This window comes from Arachis hypogaea, chromosome 19 (genome assembly GCF_003086295.3).
Source record: "Arachis hypogaea cultivar Tifrunner chromosome 19, arahy.Tifrunner.gnm2.J5K5, whole genome shotgun sequence".
NCBI lineage: Eukaryota > Viridiplantae > Streptophyta > Magnoliopsida > Fabales > Fabaceae > Arachis > Arachis hypogaea.
The window spans coordinates 149534940-149552180 of NC_092054.1; the positions used below are offsets into that span (position 1 = coordinate 149534940).

General features: G+C 31.4%; 1 long non-coding RNA gene across 1 annotated transcript; it reads right to left on the reverse strand.

Annotated features, from left to right (window-relative positions):
- Nucleotides 1–15097: 15097 nt before the first annotated feature.
- Nucleotides 15098–17031, reverse strand: LOC140182036 (uncharacterized). The gene is made up of 4 exons (XR_011877861.1): nt 16545–17031; nt 16391–16451; nt 16253–16302; nt 15098–16182 (listed from the first exon to the last, which is right to left on the reverse strand). It is a non-coding gene; the product is annotated as an uncharacterized lncRNA (long non-coding RNA).
- Nucleotides 17032–17241: the final 210 nt, after the last annotated feature.

Sequence of the window (17241 nt, forward strand, 5' to 3'; positions counted from 1 at the left end):
ATCATCAGCAAAAAGTAGGTGAGTAATGACCGGTGCTGTTGGAGCAAGCCTAATTCCAGATATAAGATTTTCCTTCCTCGCCTTATCCATGAGAATAGTAAAACTCTCAGCAGCCAAAATAAATAAATAGCGCGATAGGAAATCTCCCTGTCTGAGACCTCTCTGTGGAATGATCTTGGTTGATAGGTTGCCATTTATTTTGAATCTATAACTTGCACTCTTCACACAACTCATCATCAATCTGACCCAATCTTTGCTAAAACCAAACTTTTCCATTACCCTTTGTAGAAAATTCCATTCCAGCCTGTCATATGCCTTGTTCATATCCAATTTGATGGCTATGTCATTGCTTTCATGATTTTCTTTTTGGTTTAACTTATGAAAAGCTTCCTGCACAATTACTATATTGTCCTGTATAAGTCTTCCTTTTACAAAGGCACTTTGGACTGGAGATATAATAGCATCTAAAACTCTCCTTAACCTCCCCACCAAGACCCTCGTCACTATCTTGTACACGAAGTTGCAACAGCTTATGGGTCTAAGTTGATTCAGGCTTTTCGGTTGACTCGTTTTAGGAATCAATACAACAGTTGTTTCTCCCAAGTCCTCCGGTACGCTGCCTTCCCTAAAAATCTGTTTGACTACTCCACACACTTCTTTACTCAAAATATCCCAGTGTTGTTGAAAAAATAATCCATTTAGTCTATTTGGGCCTAGAGCTTTTAAGCCTCCCATGCTAAACACCGCTTCCTTTATTTCCTCATCAGTGATGTTCGCCATTAACTCCTCATTCATCTCTCTTGTGACTCTCTTAGGAATTTCTGTTACACACTCCTCCAGGTTCCTATTTCCTTCCGACGTAAACAGCTTAGTGAAATGTCTTTCTACCAATCTCATGATATTTGCTTCCCCTATAATCCACTGTCCTGTCTCATTTCTCAATTTGTCAATTCTATTCCTAATTCTTCTCTGAATAGTTATCGCATGAAAGAAGGCTGTATTTTTATCGCCCCACTTTAACCATTTCAGCCTTGATCTTTGCCCCCCAATATTTCTCTTCTTGTTTCCATAGCTCTGATATTTGCTTCTTTAATTCTCTCTCCCTTCTTTGCTCCTCTTCTGTCATACCTGCCTCTTGAATTTGATGTAGTTTTGTTTTCTTCCTTTCTATCTCTTTATCTGCTCTTTTGAACTTCCTACTGCTCCATTCCATTAACTCCCTAATGCATTTGTTCCTCTTTTTTGTGAATTGATTCCAACAGTTTCTACTACCATCTTCCCATTTCCAGCTCCTTTGGATGACCTCTTTACACTCCTCATGTTCTGCTCAATAGGCCTCGAACCTGAAATCTTTTTTTGTTCGAACTCGCCGCTGTGTATCCAAAATTAAAGCACAATGATCCGAAGTAACGGCCGGAGAGGCTCTTAAATTAACATTCTGATATATTTGCAACCACTTCTAATTCACTAACACTCTATCTAGTCTTTCCCTAGTGATAACATTATTTCTTGGATTACTAAACCATGTGTACTTACTGCCTTTAAGATCAATATCTATTAAACCATTATCATTTACAAACCTTCTAAACGTTTCTAAATAAATTCTAGGTTGTGAATGAATGCCTACCTTCTCATCTTGATTTAAAATATCATTGAAATCCTCCAAATAAGCTTGAGGTACTTCCTTATTCATGTTGCTTACCGTAAGCTCCTGCCATAGTCTCCTTCGCTTTTGAAAAACTAGATTCCCATACACGAAAATACCCTGCCAATTCAAATCATTGTTAATGTTAATATTTGCTTTAATGTAATTATCACACCACTCATGAACATTAATATTAGTATTAGATTTCCATAACAAACTTAGACCGCCGGACAAGCCCCGGGGTTCCACGCAAAATATATAGTCAAACTTAAGCTTTCTTCTAACCCTATCCATTTTTTCCTTCCTAGCCCTAGTTTCTGTTAAAAACACTATTAGCGGCTTTACTTTTTTACATATCTCATATAACTCAGAAATCGTCGGGGCAGCCGCTATTCCCCGACAATTCCAACTTATAATACTCATGGTTGAGGTTGGGGCATGTTAAGGTCCGCCTCCTCAGCCATATGTGTTCCCCTACTCTGCCTAGACACATGCATAGCTAACTCAAACTCCCCTGTATCCACAACTGTATTGCCATTCTTCATTTTCTTGAGCTCCTTGTCCTCTTGTTCCTCCTTCCTGTCCTTGTATGTGAGCATTGGCACCTGCCAGTTCTCTCTTTTCCTTTTCAGACTCAACTTCAATTCCAATTTCTTGGTTAACTGTGCTTCCCACTCAGCTTGTTCTTCAGCTGCATTGTCTTCATCTTCATCACTTGCTAATTCCACAAAGTAGACATTTTCACCCTGATTAACATGTTGGCTAACCAAATCCAGCTCCCTGTTCTTTGCCTCCTTAGATGGCTTGCTCAGTTCATCATCTTGCATTCCTCTTCTCCCCACTTCCTGGTGGTTCATACTCTCCATTCTACCTTTACTAACCTGCTCATCCTTCTTCCTTCCTAACATGAGCCTTTTTAACTCCTGGCCTATGGTTTCTTTTTCTCTTTTATCCTCCTGGCCTAACTTCCAGTCTTCAATTTTATAGATGTTCACCTCCATTTCTTCTCTTGGGTTTTTATTCTGCCCACTCCCTTCAATATTCTCTGCTTGCAAAGGATTTAAGTCTAAGATGGGCCCAAAATCCTTCCTTAGTCCATTTCCACTTGACTTCTGGGCCTCTTTCCCCTTCTGTCCCTTCTAGGCCTTTGTGTTGCTGGACCATTCGTTCTTTCTTTCTCTTATATCCATAATAAGATTTTTAAATTTAAACGCTGCTCCTAGGTCAAACAGCATATCCCTATCATCCTGAAATTCGGGGATTTTCGATACTCCCTCTACCTGCTCTCCTGCTTCTGCCATTTCTTCCTCTCTCCTTGTTTGGTTTTTCCATTCGCTTTCTTCCCTAATTTTTTGCTGCGGTGCCTGCTCAGCCCTTATCCTACTCTCCTCAGAGCTTTGTTCATCACCACTCTCCCGTCTAGGGCCCATTTGCTCACGCGCCTGTTCCTCCTCTGCCTCCTTCCCTCCCTGTTATTTTGAAGTTCCTCCTCTCATGGTTGGACTTGGTCTAAATTGGGTTACTCCCAATCCTAGTGAGTACTTCTTCTTGGATGGGTCTTAGCAAGCCATTGCTGTTGGGTTTTTGCACGATTTCTTCTCGTGTCCTAATATACCACAATTGAAACAGTAGCTGTCTAGTAGCCTTTCATACTTGAAAAAGACCCACAGTGGTGGCATTTCCTATCTGTCGAGCCAGAATCCTGTTGGCAGAGCCTTGATTATGTTGATGCTAACCCTTATCCTCAGATATGATCTCCTAAGAACGCCATCGACTTTTGGATCTTCTGCCTCAGCCAAAACCCCAAGCATCTCTCCGATAACAATTCCTGTCTCCTTTTCCATGAGGTCATGTGGGATACCATGCACTTGGATCCAAAATTTCATGAAGTCATGATCCACTTCAAACACCGATTCTCCCTCCCTCCATAATCTGAGGTTGACCACGTTTCCTTTGACATTCCAAAGGTCGTTCTGCATAATCTGCAGCCCTTTCTTCCTATCCTTAAAGCTGAATAACAACTTTTTTGATCCAATATCAGTGATTGCCACTTCTTGTGGGTTTCCCCACATTTTCAGTAGCGCATTCTTGTATGTTTTGAAATTTATCTCTTTCTCACATATTATCTTCCCTACTACATTTAAGCAATCTCTCTTGTACCCCAGCTCTCCAGGTTTGTTGAACTTGATGACTTTTCCTTCAATGCTATTCATATTGTGAATTTCTGAGTAAAATGGTTGTCTATTTCAGGTTTCTCAGTGTTGTAGAAGGCTCGGGTTTAATGCTATATTTGTGAGGATATGACTGTGTGTGTTGATAGAAGAAAGGCTCCCTGTTGGAGAAGAACCTAAAAGTTCACAGAAGACTCTCCTAATGAGAGAAAATCAGACTCAGGGTCTAGTAGTTTCGAGCTGGTAATGGTATCGACCGACTCAAATTCTCAAAATTCTTGGAACAACCGTGTAGAATGGGCTAGCAACTACAAAAAGAATAACACTAAGGCTGTCATAGAAAACCGTCGGAGATATTCAAGGGCGGAGCCTCATATACAACACACTCCAAATTTTAATTTTTTTTATAAAAAATATATAAATTTTAGTTTACTCTTTTTCAAAATTTTTATGTTAATATGTTTATATTAAAAAATTAATTTTTAATTTTTCTGTTTCTGGTAAAAAAATTTCTATTTGAATGTCAACTAAATAGCAAAATATTAGTATTTTTATCCGTAATAATATTATAGAAATATAAATTTTTTAAAATTTCAGTCCATTTTGTTTTGATAGTATAGATTATGTATGACACAAAAGATTTATAAAATCAAACTACTTTTACAAAAAAAAATTGTAGGTTGACAAAAGTCTCTGGCTAAGAAGACCATGATCTCTGTAGATAAAAAATCAAATAACAAAATTTTTAGTTATTATTTTTATATGAAAAAATATAATTTTTTATTTTAATTATATTATTGTTAATTTTGTATTTTGTAAAACAAAAAGGTAGAAAAAATAGAGAATGAGAGAAAAGAGAGAGAAAGATAAAGATGAAGAATGAGAGTGAGAGTGAGAGTTTGTTAATTTTGGAAGAAAAATTTTTATTTTAATTGTAATAAAAAAATATCGGATGACATAGTTTGATTTGTCAAATTACTAATATAAAATATAAATTATATATAGAGTGAAAAGGGTAGAGAGAAATACAAAAATGGAGAGAGGGATAAGAGAATTTAGGAAATGAGTATTAATTTTGGAGAAAAATATTTTCTCTCGATTTTAATAAGAGGGTGCCATGTGACACATTTGATTATTAAATTAGATAGTAATATATGATACATAATATAGGTATATTTTAATTTCAATTTTAATATTTTAATTTTAATTTTAATACAATTAAAGAATGTCATGTTACACATTTTGATTGTCAAATTAGTAATTAGTCATTGATATTAATATTGATATCTAAAACAGATAGAGTGGTTGAATAAATGAGAGAGATAGAGAAAGAAAGAAGAATGAGGGGATAACTCTTTAATTTTGGAGGGAAATATTCGATTTCGATTGCAATGAGAGAGTGACATGTGGCACATTTTGGTTGTAAAATTAACATGGAGGAGAGAAGAATTCTCCTTAATTTTGGAGGAAAAGATTTAATTTCAATTACAATGAGAGAGTGACATGTGGCACATTTTGGTTGTAAAATTAGTAAGAAGTAGAGGAGAATTCTTTAATTTTAAAGGAAAAGAATTGATTTCAATTACAACGAGAGAGTGACATGTGGTATATTTTGGTTATAAAATTAAAAATATATAATAGATTTTACTAAAAAATGAGATGATTATTTTCAAAAAATTCTTTGGTGCCTATGATTTTTATGCCTAAATTACCTAAAATAGAGATAAAAAAAAGATAACACTCACTCTTTTATTTTTGAATTCTACGACTAAAATTTGAGCACAATAAAAAATATCTTGTTTTCAAAGAATATGCAATAGCCAGTGATATAACATTATAAAAACTAATTTCAACCAGTATGATATAATAGGTTATTAAATATATTTAATACAAAATATATTAAATATAAATTTTTATTGAGTTTAAATTTTAAATAATTTTTAATTAAATTTCGAATATTTTTATTTTAAAGAGTTAGAATATTTTAACATCATTTTTTTCGTATCTTTTTAGTTGAGTCTTTAATTTTTAAATTATAAATCTTATTTATAATTAAGAGTAATATTTTACCACCACCAATTAGTCACACATATAAAAATACAAGAACAATTCTATTGTCATAATTATAATCTAACTTTATAAGCAATACAATACAATGAAACTATATATAAGTAATATAACTAAATTTTATTTACATCTATAGTCACATTTCATAAATAATATAATTAAATTATATTTATGTTTATAATTAAAATATGAATAAAAATACAAAAAATTATTAGGATAGTTAATTTTTTCGTTCATAATTTTTTTTATTATTTTTGTTGTGAAAAGTTTAATTATTTTAATAATTAATTATTTTTTAAAAAAGATAATTGAATAACACAAAAAAGTCTTATTAAGAGTAATTTATTTATATATGATTAAAAAATAATTGAATAATTATATACGGTAAAAAATTAATATTATTAAAAAATAAAAATAAAATTTATTTTAAAATTAAAAATAAAATTTATTTAAAAATAAAATTAAAAATCATGTTTTTTTTCTTTTTTTCAAAATTTATCTACGAGTAATTCTATAAATATTTTATGATGAATAAAAATATATATTAAACTCGTACTAAAATTTATTCTAATAAAATTTATTTTTATTCTACTAAACGTTAAATAAACTATTGAAAAGAATTTTGTTTCCTCCATTAGAGAAGAATGATAAACTTCCATACTTCTATTATGTTATGGCAATAATTTGGCCTGTTATTTTTTAATGTACATAATAATAATAATAATAATAATAATAATAATAATAATAATAATAATAATAATAATAAACAAGTATATCACAGTAAAAAAGGAAGCACGTCACCAAATAATTTATCATCCGAATTATATATGAATCAAATTGATAATATGAGGGCTAACACTACAAAAATCGATAACAAGGTTAGGGACTTACAAAACCTTTCTTAAGATCATAGAAAAAAATGTTTATATTTGTGTGATATATAAAACAATTATCATATTATTATTATTATTATTATTATTATTATTATTATTATTATTATTATTATTATTATTATATATGAGCAAAAACAGTCCACTGTTTTAAAGTAAAATTTTCTTTTAATATTTGATTAAATGTTCTTGTATTTAGTACTTTTTTTTGGCACTGCCTCTTAGTTAAAAATATAATCATTATAATTTTTTAGTTATTATTGCTAGGGGTGTTTACAGATGGGATATGGCTGAAATTCCGATCCAATCCGCACTAAACTCATTAGATCAAATTCGATATTCGCACTTTTTATGTTTGGATCAGATATCAAATATATCCATAAAATAAAAAATATTAAAAAATTTTATTTTTATAAAAAAAGTCAATAATTTTTTTTGTTTACTTTTGTAAACATATTTACTTCTATTTGATTAGAGTGTGGATCCGATTAGATCCAATCCGATCATCTTACAGATCCGATCATATCCTCAAATTACAGATCAAATACGGATAAATACTGTGGATTTATATGGATATGATCTAATCTATGAACACCCCTGTTGCAAAAGAATGCTTCTTTTATTATAAACCAGGATCGGCTGTTACTCCTTGGACCGTTTAAGGAATAAAACCGGTGTGAACCGGTAAGAACCGATGCAAACTGGTCTAACCAAACTGGTCTGCTTGAAAATTTTTTTAAAATGTCTCCACAAGGTCTCGAACCAAGAACCTTGGAGCAAAAGCAACCTTTACTTGCCACTTAGCCATTGCACTTCTAAGTATTATATTTGACAAATACTAATTATATAGTATACATAAATATCTAATTTAATTTAATTTTTGTTTTATCTATTTTTAAAATTTGTTCGATACCTCGGGTTACCGAACGGTTCGGGTGGTAGGATGTGTGTGAAGATGGGTCTCTGTCTCGGTCTAGGTGCTGGGAACGGTTCTCGTGGGATGCCGATCTGACGAGCTCTTGATGGAGTGAGGGGGGTGTCACCTGCAATGACACTCCGATGCCCAAGTCAGTAGAGTGTATAGGTGAGGAGAGAGTTTGGAGTAGGGTGACGTACCTGGGGGAGGGATAGGACCCTCCCCATATATACTGTGTCAGAGGTGGGCCCCGCACGGGCAGACCCACCTTCCACGAAGCTTCCTTTGCCAGTTGGGTGAGCTGGCACCCGGGCGCGTGTTGCTCCGCGGGGTGGTCGTCTGGACCCGGTACAGGTGCGTACCGGTTGGGCCGGTTATGAGGCCAGCTGGGTTGGACCGCAACAAAATTAATTATATTTTAATTATATACCATTATTAATATAAATATAAATTTCACTAAAAATTTATTAATTTACTTGATCTATTTTATTGCTAGTATTGTGATTAAGGTTATTTGTTTTGATGTTAGTGTTAAAATCTACTGATATTATAGTTAGATGATAGCCTTTGTGAATTAATTATTTTTTATTGTGTCAAAATAAGATACTATTGTAGTATTAAAATTTTATGATTTTTTTATATTAGTTATTTTTAGAAGTTGAGACTTGATTCTTCATAAAATGTTAGTGAAGATATGTATTTCAAATTTTAATTTTAAGTTTTTAACTATTTTATATTTTATATTTACGTGAGACCAGTTTTATCGGTTCAACCAGTGATTTATCGGTTGAACCAATAAACCAGTGAACCAATAGCTTGTCCGGTTCGATCACTGGTTCGGTTCTAACAACTATGTTTCAATCTAATTTCAAAATTTCGATTTACTCAATTTAGTCTCCCAACTTAATAGTTATGACTCACATTGGTTCCTAATCTTATTTTTGTCACTGTCTCACAAAATCGTTAACGACATGCTGAGATGGACTAACGACTGTTACATTATACATTCTAGCGACTGTTTGATGTGACAATTGAAATTTTTTTTACCTTATTTTTTTCAACTAAACACTTAAAACCCTAATATGAGTCACGGATACCTAAGTTAAAAAATCAAACTAAGTAAATTGAAACTTTAAAAATCAGATTAAAGCTCGAATATAACTTCAAAACAGAACTTTAACTTATGTAGTGATTAATTTAAATGAGAATCAAATAAATCAAAATTCAACATCATTTTTATCAATGTTTTCAAATTCGAAATTTCTATACCAAAATTAACTAGGATTTTTCTTTAAATTAAAAATTTAATGAAATAGTGACTTTAATTATCTTAACCAATGTCCTAATTAATTATTTTTATATCTTAAAAAAACTGTATACGAGAAGAAAATAATTAATTTATCTACTTTAATAAATAATTATTTTACTAAAATGAAAGAAACTATTTTTTTAGAATTTTTTAAGAACTAATTAATATTATATATATTTTGTTACACTACATTTAGTTATAAAAATTTTATTTATTTCTAATGCTTATATTAAAAAAAAATTTAAATTAGTGAATCTTAGTATATAATATAATAATAATATAGTAATTATTTTATATATTGTACGAATATAAATTAATTATTTTTTTATTTATAAAAATTTTTAGAGCTTGTTTTATATATATATATATATATATATATATATATATATATTTTGATGAATGTGATATATTTTTTTATATAAATAATCTTTTAAAAAAATCTAATAGTTAATTTATTATCTTTTTGTTTTAGTCCAAATTAAATATTTTTTATTGTTTCTGGAAAGAAAATTTTTTGAGAAATTTAATAATATGTGATGAGAAATATCGAATAAATTATACAAAAACCAATTAAAACACAACATGAAAACATCTTTAAAAAAAAGACGTTTTAGGCGTCTTTATCTGAGTGGCCTCCGAATAAATATAATAACCACAAATGTATTATGTGTGCAGCATCAGTTAATAACTTAACATACTATTATTTCTATGTTCATCAACATGCCAATTAAGGTACTACTCAAATGGCAGAAAAACCAGTTTTCGGCGAGTATAAATACCATAAGCCTCCGATTGATGTTTGGCAATTGCAAAGAACACAAGGTCTTGCATTGCAGCATTCATAATAATGCATGTTTTCTTTTTTCTCTTTAAGCAATGCATGGCTAAAAAAGAAGTATTCATCATTTCATCTGCCATATGAGCAAAGAGCGAAACACATAATGCCTGTTATTTAACTGTAACTACTAGTGTCCATAAATATTATTTTAAAAAATTAACAATTAAACAATTTTTTTTCTTAGAGAGAGTCTTGGAAACTAAAAGACGTAATCAATATTTAATATAAAAAAATAAAAAATCTTAAAAATAAAAATATTTGAAACTCAAGCTTGTCTCTGCCCTCAAGCCTGTCTTTATCCTGAGCCCCTTCTTTTTCTCTCTGTAAACGTCTCTCTTATGCCGCCTGGACTCTTTATCGTCTCTCTGTCGCTGTAGAATTATGGTATTTGATTATATTATTTTCTCTTTTTTCTATTAATTTTCTTATTTTGTTAATTATAATAATTTTGAGTTGCTATAATTTTTATTCTAGATTCTAATAGCTAAACAGAATAGATTTTGGTTGTTGTGTAAAAATTTGATTAACCCTGTTGATTAATTTTGTTGATGGACTGAATAGATTTTGGATAATGCTACTTTTTTTTGCCTTATTAATTTTTATGAAACTGGAATAATTTTGTTGATGATTGATTTCAATGATTCAAGAATGATTTGATGCTTCACTGCTTTGTTAAATTTTGATTTCAATGATCTTAGAGTTTTAGTTTCAATTCAGTTTTGGACTTCTAATATGATAAGATACTATATTAATTAACATATTATTAGGAATTAGTGTGATATAAAAAATACCATACTTTAATAGCGAGAGATATAGCCATGCTTGACAATAGCATTATCAAATAATAATAATAATAATAATAATAAATCTTTTTTAGACTTTACCTTTATTATTGCACAATATAACATTTCAATAATTTTTTATTACCAAACTTATAAATATAATATACAATTTTTATTACAAGATAAATCAAACCGTAATTAATGATATATATAATTTTTACTATCATTATTTTATATATTAAAAAACTAATACTTAAATACAAAATAAATCTCCTTGACTAGCACAACAAACACTGCACCATTCCATCTGCAGTGAGAGTCAAATCCTGCACAGCCTCAACCTGCTACTTGGACAAGAATTTCCTTAGGATTCTAAAACCAAAGCTGATACCAACCCACAATACAAACAGGAGCAAACAACCAATGCCAAAAACAAAATCCAGTTAATACTAATACTTGAAAGTCTGAAGAATCATGTCTATACCATCAATTGAAGTAACCAAACCACTAGAATACAAAATTTCCATATTCTAATTTGAAGAAAGACGACGATAATAAAAAATTGTAGTAGACTACTCAGGACGGAGTGAACAGAGGTTTTTTCCAATCTCAAGAAGCAGTGTAACGTAATTTTTCATGGAAGTCAAAAGTGATATTTTCTTAATCTTGGTAAAGCCCGAAAAAAAAGGGGTAAAGTATATTTTTTTTGTCTTTTAAATTTGGTAAAAATTTTAAAATATTCTTAAGTTTTATTTTATTTTAATTTTGTTCCTAAAGCTTTCGATTTGCATCAAATATAACCTCAATGGCTAAATTTTTAAAAAATTTAAGATCAATCTAACAATAATGCATGAAAATTATACTATTTGCTTGTGTTGAGAGTTGTTCTTATGAAATTATTGTTGAATTAGTCTTAAATTTTTTGAAAAATTAGACGTCAGGGGTATATTTGATGCAAATCGAAAATTTATCGAACAAAATTGAAACAAAATAAAACTTAGGGGGTATTTTTAAAATTTTTTTCAAATTCTAGAGAGAAAAAATATAATTTACAACACAAAATTTACCTAAATTAGAGAATTATATGGAACTATATTTTAAGAAAAATACATGTTAAACATACAGAGGATTAATTGACCCACCACAAGTCACAAAAAAAAAAAGAAAAGTATAGGTGAACAATAATCCTAGTGAATAATATGAACAATGGGGTTACAAATGTAAATTACTTATAAATTTAATTAATGATGTAATTAATTTAATTATAATAATAATCATTTTTCAAAATTTAAAATATCAGATTTTTGAAATAGGGACTGTAACACGTTTCATATCCCCATACCATATCTCCTCTCTCGTGTGGTGGTCCTTCCCAACAAAGAAGGCTCACTTTCCAGCTCACCCAGAACCCACGCTACCCCCTGTGCCAACGTCCGACACCACCGCCATCACTACCGGCGACCACCGTCGCCTACCCCCTCTTTCTTCTCTCTTTTCTCTTTTTCTTTCCTCTTTCTCCATTTCTCCTCAATCCCCTGTACGTTACCCATGGTCTCTGTGCAAAGTCCAACCCCGCGCGAGAAACCCCAGTGCAATCTAGCAGCGGCTGAGCTCTGTGCCGCTGCAACACTGCCTCTGCTACCCCTCTCTTTCCATTCTTCTCCTTTCATCAACGCAGGTTCCATGCTTCCTCCTGCTCGTGTTATTTCATTTATTTATTTTAACTAATTTTTAATTCTGCTTTTAGTGTTTAGATTAGGTTTAGATTAATGGATTGATACTTTTTGGATTCCAAAATGTTTGATGGCTGATTTTTCTAGATTGATTGCTGCTTAAATTGAGTTTAAAATCCTTGTTTACATATTGTGCACACCATATGCTCGATGAAATGCCTGAGTGAAACTTTTTGTTTAATTCTTATGTTTGGCCAGCATTTGTCTTAAATTTTGTTATCTTTAGACATTATAATTCAAAATTGTGTAATGTTATGCTATTTTTAATGATGTTTAGATTGAGTTTTGACATGGTACTTGATTATTAGTTTTGTTTAAACACCAAATTGGTTTAAAATTTTAAATTTAGTCATTTGATTAGTGTAATTTAAGAAATGTATATCATGTTTAATTAAGTGAATTGAATGAAACTACCAATTCAGGTATGTTTTAAACATTCCACATGGTTGCCATTAGATTATTTTAAATTCTCATCCTTATGCTTCTATGCCATGCATGCACAAACAAATTTGGTCACAACTCACTTTACAGATGGAAATATATGCTCTAAGTGGAGATGCTGTTCAATTTGAATGCTTACTAAATGTGTTTTTTTATTTTTCATTCTTTTTTATTTTTTCACGCTATATAATATTGCTAGAAAATATATGTACAGTTATGCATAAAATACAATATAGTACTCAAAGGTCCCAAAATTTTAATTAGTAAGTCCATAATACATACAACACTGATTACTACTATAAGAAAAATAAATTAATTAATAAACAAATAAGGAGAAGAAGAAATAAGAGAGGATTGACAAGGAAGGAATTGAAGAAACAAAAATAGAAAATGTGAATGTATCATTCACATCCAAGAAGAAATAATGAGCTTTTTGACTTTTCAAAGCATAGAAATGGACTTGGTTTTAGATTGTGTAGGTGTGATTCAGATGTAGCAGATCCATGCATGCTCTATTCAAATACTTAATATAAGCCTAACTAATTAGGTGAGATTTTTTATGAGTACACTTTTCATTGTTATTATTTCTTGTAAGTTATGTATAGTAATAAATTTTTAATGATATTTTTGAAAAAAGTATTAATAAAATCTTTTTAGTTGAAACTTGTTTAATAGTACGGTATCTAATTAATTTGTGTATGTTTGATTGTATGTCATAAAATGTACGGACATTATTGGAAGTGATGACACAGATCTTGTTGATGAGGTTTAGTTTTTAGTATATTGCTGTTTTTTTGTGAACTGCATATTTGAATCGACCATTAATCCTCATGTTCATCGAATGATGTATGTTTTGAACTGATTCGCAATTACCGGATCATAGTTGCCTTGTCGAAGACGAAATACCAAAAGTTGGGATGCGGTTTGAGCATTTGAAGCTGGCTTAGGATTTTTATGCAACATATGCAAAGAAAGTCGGTTTCGATTCAATAGCGTAGCGGATGGTTATTTGGTACCCAGATAGTTATTTTGTAATAGCCTTGGTGTGGTGTGTATAATTAGTTACAATTATTTTAAACTGGATATTCTATTTAATAGGATAGCGGATGTTTATTTCTATTGTTACCCAGATGGTTATTTTGAATAGTTTGGGTGTAGTGTGTGATTCGTTAAAAGTATTATAAACTTGATGTTCGATTTAATAGGAAAGCGAATGGTTATTTCTTTTGTTACCCAGATGGTTATTTCGAATAATCTGGGTGTGTGTGTGATCAGTTGCAAGTATTTTAATATGGATGTTCGATTCAATAGGATAGCGGATGGTTATTTTACTGGTACCCAAATGGTTATTCGTAATAGTCTTGGTGTAGAGCATGTGGTCAGTTACAAGTAATAAAGGTTGGATGTTCGATTCTATAGGCTATCAGATGGTTATCTCTATTGTCACCCAAATGGTTATTTAGAAGAGTCTTGGTATAGTGTGTAAATAGTAACAAATAGTAGAGGCTGGATGTTCGATTCCATATGATAGCGGATGGTTATTTTTGTTGGTACTAGATGGTTATTCTTAACTAATAACTTTTATGCTTTGCTAATATCTTGAAACAGAATCAAAGTAATTAGAGAACTAAAAATGTTATTCACCGTGGAAATTTATCATTTCTGTTGTAATAAAATTCTACCACGAAAACACGTAAACAATGTAAAAAAGGTATTTGTGGTCTTAAGACTAAGGTCCAATTTGAGTTAACAACTTAAATAAGCTCTTTTGAAAAAAGAACTTAAAGTAGAAGGACTTTTATTAATAGCAACTTATAAATAAGTTATTTTGTATTGATTTTTAGTTATAAAAGTACTTATTTTAAAGTTGTAGTGTTTGGATAAATAACTGAAAAAATATAATTTTTTTACACAAGAGAATGTATATTAAAATCCTAATTTTCATAATAATCTTGATGGCAATGCAAAAGAAATTATTGTATAGTTAGTACTTGTTGTTTTATTGTGCATGATATGGTAGGTGAAAATAAAAAATGGATATGAAATGTGTGTCAATGAATATTTTGTTACTGTTTTTTAGTTTTTTTATTGTGACTTTTCATAATTTAAAAGTAACAAAAAGTAGCTTCTGCTACTTTCCAAACGGGCTCTAGGTACATCTATTGCTTTCTCTTATTCCGGTTCTTCCTCACAGGTTCATCAATAGTCCGCTCGCATTATTTAGAAAAGAAAATTTCACACGCATAAAAAATATTATTTCTATATAACTATGTATTATTCTTAAAATTTTAACACGAGTCTTTACAACATCCATGATCGAAAATAATAAAGTCTTAAATATGTAGACATCAAATATTATGCAACTATAGTATTTACAACCAATTTAACTCATCTAGTTAAGCCACCACTAAAAACCATCTCTTTTTTGCATCCATCGTTTCTTACAAAATTAAACATCTGTAATTCATAGAAATTAAAAGTCAATCACATGAACCAAGAAACATATAAAGAAAAGAATTCTAAGATATGAAGCCCAAACTCTATCAAATTTCATACCGTTCGCTTTAACCCAAGCATCCATGAACCATATGATGTTACTATCTTTGCTGTAATTTCAAAAAAAAAATATGAAAATCAATGAGTACACAGGCAGAACATAACATGAAAATTACGGTGAACATCTATGCAACCCATAACATGAAGGAACGACTATCGGGAATTGACCTTCAATAGCATGTAAACACACCCCACAGTTGCTTTGGTGTTGCCGAGGAAGACTCCAAGCGGCGCGAACATGCAGTGATTTCAACCTCTGGAGATGGCCGTTAACAGACAATGTGGGTGGCCGACTTCCACACGACGCCGACTCGAGGATTCGCCTGCTGCTGCTCTTCTTCACAATGGAGGCCTCCCGAGGGATGGTCGGTTCGGCGATGGCAGAATGGACGACGGGAAGGAGCAGAGAAGAAGCACCGGATATGAGTTGGTCTGAGTTTCTCAATGCCGTTTCAAATGGGGTAGGAAAAGAGTACTAGTTCCTAAATGGAGGTTTGAATTGAGGGGAATGGAAAAAGTTTTTTCCGCTGGTCAAAAAAAGGGGAGGGGGGAGTGGGTGGGAATGTGAGATGATTACGATGTTAATAATTAAGAAGATTAAAATTAGGATTTTGGGAAGGGGTGTATAAGGTAAACTGTGTTAGTAAATTAATTGGGCTAGTTTTTAGGGCCCGTTGTTCATATTGTTCAACAAATTCATTATCCCCTAGCATTTCCCAAAAAAAATATTGACCTACCACAGCCTTGGCAAGTGCTTTTGCAAGTAGATCAGCAGCTAATAAATCAGAATTGTTCAAAAGCTCCTCAGCCGCAGACTTCAACGCAGGAATCACACTGTGCACATGACATATGTTAGCATTAGAAGAAAACAAATGTTAACAGAAGTGAATAACAAAAATCATACCTATCAGACATTTGGGTAATCATAAAGCATTACAGCAACTCCCGTATTTCCTGAAAAAACCAGAGCCTAGAATGTAACCACAAGCTCAATAGCACAAACATAGCAATAAAAAAAAAACTAGCAAAATTCTGAAAATACCTGTTCTTCCTGTGCGCCCAGATGGATGAATGTAGGCTTCTACATCACGTGGGGGCTCACACTAAATCCAAAACAATCGAGCATATCAGATCAGATCAACATCAATAAAAAGATGATGCATTATATATTTGGCATGTATAGACATCAAGAGTACCTGGATAATTAACTAAACATCATTAATATCTAAATCTCTCGCTGCCACATTTGTGGCAACCAAAGTCATGAATTTTCCAAACCTAAAACCAGACACTATAACCTGCAATAACGGTGGAGAGTTCAGAGAAAAAGGAAAAATAGCAAAAGCAGAACCCAAGCACAGTTATTTGGAAAATATATGTACAACAGCAGGGGGTCATTACATAAGGAAATTAATTTCAAAACAACTTGTAACATGGTGAACATGTAAGATGAAAATCTCCAAAAAATCATTGAAATACATGTAGCTAAACCCCTTGTTTCTGGTAGTGAACGTTGAAGTATGTAGAAGCAAAGAAACCACAAAGTACTAAGTTTACTGGTTATATATAGATCAACAACAATGACTTTTTCCTTTTGTGATTGGCCATTTACGGTTAAGCTTAATTGTGAGGTCTTCCTTTCCTACAGAGAACAGAGAATTTTGACTTTTTACTATTGAGGTATTACTATTAGATCTGCTTAATAGTATAATCATCAAGTTCCCGTGGCAGAAAATGTCAAAGTTTATTTATCCGCTGAAAGTTAAAAATTTCCCTTAAAGCTAGGGTATGAAATTAAATACAACAATTCACTACTCTTTATTATGTGTTATTCCAAGATAATGACAATGGTTTAAATTTGGGTTACGTTCTCTACTTATATACCATATCTTG